At 39.7% G+C, this 3624-nt stretch overlaps 1 protein-coding gene across 1 annotated transcript in view; it reads right to left on the bottom strand.

Moving 5' to 3' along the window:
- LOC102757331 overlaps positions 1–3624 on the bottom strand; it is a 143320-nt gene that overhangs the window by 72823 nt on the left and 66873 nt on the right. The window lies entirely within an intron of this gene.

Raw genomic sequence — 3624 nt, 5'->3', positions numbered from 1 at the left:
AAGAGCTTCACAAAAAAAAAAAAAAAAAAAAAAAAAGCTAAGGGAGTTCATCACCACCAAACCAGTATTATATGAAATGCTGAAAGGTATCCTATAAGAAGATGAAGAAGAAGAAAAAGGTAAAGATACAAATTATGAACAACAAATACACATCTATCAACAAGTGAATCTAAAAATCAAGGGAATAAATAATCTGATGAACAGAATGAACTGGTGATTATAATAGAATCAGGGGCATAGAAAGGGAGTGGACTGACTACTCTCCAGGGGGGTTGGGGGAAGAAACTGAACAAAAATTGTGCACCTATGGATGAGGACAGTGGGGGAGGAGGGTAAGGGCAGAGGGTGGGGTGGGAACCTGGTGGAGGGGAGTTATGGGGGGGGAAAAGAGGAACAACTGTAATAATCTGAATAAAGACGTAATTTTTTTTTTTTTAAAAAAAGAGTTATCTGTGGTGGGAGAGGGGGTGAGCTGGTACTGCTTCAATCCCTACGAATAGACCTTGAAGACTCACCCAAAAAGGCAAGTGCCAGAATAGCTTTCCTATGTCCAACTGGTGCCAAAACTAAGCGGAAACTGTATGGTTATCTCTGTACCTGTGCCTGGTACTTTTGAACATTTGCCAAATGAATGGTTTCATCTTAGGGCCTCCAATAATTCAACAGCTTTAAGGAATGTTTGGGAAGAAGAAAAGGAAACTGCACATAATAATTTGCTGAGAATTAAATACTAACAACTTCAACACCTAGCTTCTTCTTGCACTAAGAGTATTCAAAAAGCAGAGTAAATATGGTCTCTACTAATTTTTTTAAAATCAGCCCACCTGGCTGAAACGGCTGCCTAATTTCTTTGGTCCACTTTCTAGAGGGCATCATTAAATATGCAGGCTGGAGGAAGAAGAGTGGACTCAAATGGCACAGATGACCACATGACTGCATAGCTCCATGTGTAGGCCCCCTTCCCTGCCCCCAGCTGACCGCCATCCACTCACATCCAGTGAGGGGCTGAACAACACTGGAGTGGAGATGTGGGTGAGAAGCCAGCCAGGACTGTACTGGCCAGCGATGCAGTGCAGAGGCGGCAGAGATTTCACATACTTTGGATTTTTACACTAGAGATTAGTTTGAGTCACCAAACTAAAGGGTATATATTATCTTTGACATTTAAAGTTTTTGAAATATATGACATTAAATAAGAAAACAAAGTACTATGTATATCATTTGCTCTAACATATTTTTCTTATATTCATTTGTTATAATTATATCTTCCTAAATACACATTTACTTTTTAAACTAAATTAGAAATGGTACAATGATTATAAGATGCCTCAAACCTAAAATTCCTTTCAAATTATGTTAGAAACAATAATTCCTTCAAGAATACTCCCCATCAAAAGATCTAAAAAACTATTTCGACAGCTATGCAACAGTCATTTCTATAGTTGTGAATGATGTTTTAGGTAAAATAATTTTGTCATGTTAATTTATATACTATTACTATCTTCTATCAACTTTTGAAATACTTCTCTAATATTTGATATTATATCATCTTTTAAAATTAAAAAAAAGTAAATAAATATAAAAGAATACTCCCCAGCCCTGGTTGGAACATCATCCTATACACAAAAAGGTTGTGGTTTTGATTCCTGGTCAGGGCACATACATATGTTGCAGGTTCGATCCCCAGTCAGGATATGTACAGGAAGCAATCGATCAATGTTTTTCTCTGACATCAATGTTTTTCTCTCTCTCACCCCCACCCCCTTCCTCTCTCTCTCTAAAAGCAATAAAAACATATCCTTGGGTGAGGATTTAAAAAAAAGAATACTGCCCAAATGCCTGGTTCTTTATTAAAAGCAATACTTTTAATTCTGCCTATAAAGTCCTTTAGAGAACATATAAAATCCAAATTACATTTAATGGCCATACAGAAGAAGTGTACTTCTATCACCACTTGCTTTCAGGCTCTATCTGTTCCAACATATCTTTGTAATATAAATCACTGTTTACATAATTTGGTTTTCCAAATAACAATAAAACTTCATCAAATCAAATTAACTGCCAATTTAGCAAAAGTTTAAGTCATAGACTAAACTTTTCAAATGCAATTATTTAGTATAAGTTATAATTTCCCAGAGGCCCGGTGCACAAAATTCGTGCACCCGGGGGCAGGGAGGTCCCTCAGCCCGGCCTGCGCCCTCTCGCAGTCTGGGACCCCTTGGGGGTGTCCGCCTGCTGGCTTAGGCCCCATCCAGCGGTTAGGCATTCCTCTCGCAATCCGGGGCTCTAGCAGTCTGGGACCTCTCGCTCGTTACCGCCCACCTGCAGTGGAGGCGGGGGAGGCTCCTGCCACTGCCACTGCACTTGCCAGCTGCGAGCCTGGCTTCTGGCTGAGTGGTGCTCCCACAGCACTGACCACCGGGGGCAGCTCCTGCATTGAGCGTCTGCCCCCTGGTGGTCAGTGCACTCATAGCGACTGATCATTCCACTGTTCAGTCAATTTGCATATTAGGGTTTTATAATATAGGAGGATTTGTAAATAGACGCCACTTAAAGTAAGGTTAATACAATAACAAAAATAAGTTCAGCCAAAACCAGTTTGGCTCAGTGGATGAAGCGTCGGCCTGCAGACTGAAAGGTCCCAGGTTCGATTCCGGTCGAGGGCACATCCCCAGTGGGAGGTGTGCAGGAGGCAGCTGATAGATGTATCTCTCTCATCGCTGTTTCTAACTATCTCTCTTCCTTCCTCTCTGTGAAAAATCAATAAAATATATTTAAAAAAAAATAAGTCCATAAATTAACCATAGTATAAAAATACAGTAGGTAACAAACTTTCCATTTCAAGTCAGTAAAGACAAGTAGAAGAATCATTAGCTATCATCTTAGAAAACAACAAAATAATATCCTTCACACTGAACCATCCCCAAATTTCCAGGTAAAGACAAACATATTTCTTTTTTAACATACTAGAAAAAAAATGTGAAAAATTTACCTGCCAATAGTATAGGAAAGACTTCTTTCACGTTTAAGAGCAAAATAAATGTGTAATTATTACAGCTGCTACATTTATGTGAATAACTTTCTTGACATTGTTATGTAAGAACACAATGTGGCCCTGACCGGTTTGGCTCAGTGGATGGAGCGTCGGCCTGCGGACTCAAGGGTCCCAGGTTCAATTCCGGTCCAGGGCATGTACCTTGGTTGCGGACGCATCCCCAGTAGGGGGTGTGCAGGAGGCAGCTGATCAATGTTTCTCTCTCATCGGTGTTTCTAACTCTCTATCCCTCTCTCTTCCTCTCTGTAAAAAATCAATAAAATATATTTTAAAAAAAAGAACACAATATGAATATTCGCAAAGTAGTTCTGCCAGATTACTCCAGTGTAATCTATCTTTTGCCATCCTTTATTTTTCTTCATAGCACTTAATATAATCTTTACACTAATAAAAGAGAAAAATGGTAATTGGCGTACGAGCTACCCTTTTCATTGGCTAATCAGGGCTATATGCAAATTAACTGCCAACTCAGATGGCAGTTAACTGACAACAAGATGGCGGTTAATTTGCATATGTAGGCACAATGCAGGGAGGTGAAAGGGAAAGCAGGAAGAAGCCCCCTGCCACTG

This window comes from Myotis davidii, unplaced genomic scaffold, assembly GCF_000327345.1.
Source record: "Myotis davidii unplaced genomic scaffold, ASM32734v1 scaffold78, whole genome shotgun sequence".
Classification (NCBI taxonomy): Eukaryota; Metazoa; Chordata; class Mammalia; order Chiroptera; family Vespertilionidae; genus Myotis; species Myotis davidii.
The sequence above is the reverse complement of the archived record's forward strand: the minus strand, read 5'-3'. Positions and strand labels throughout refer to the sequence as shown.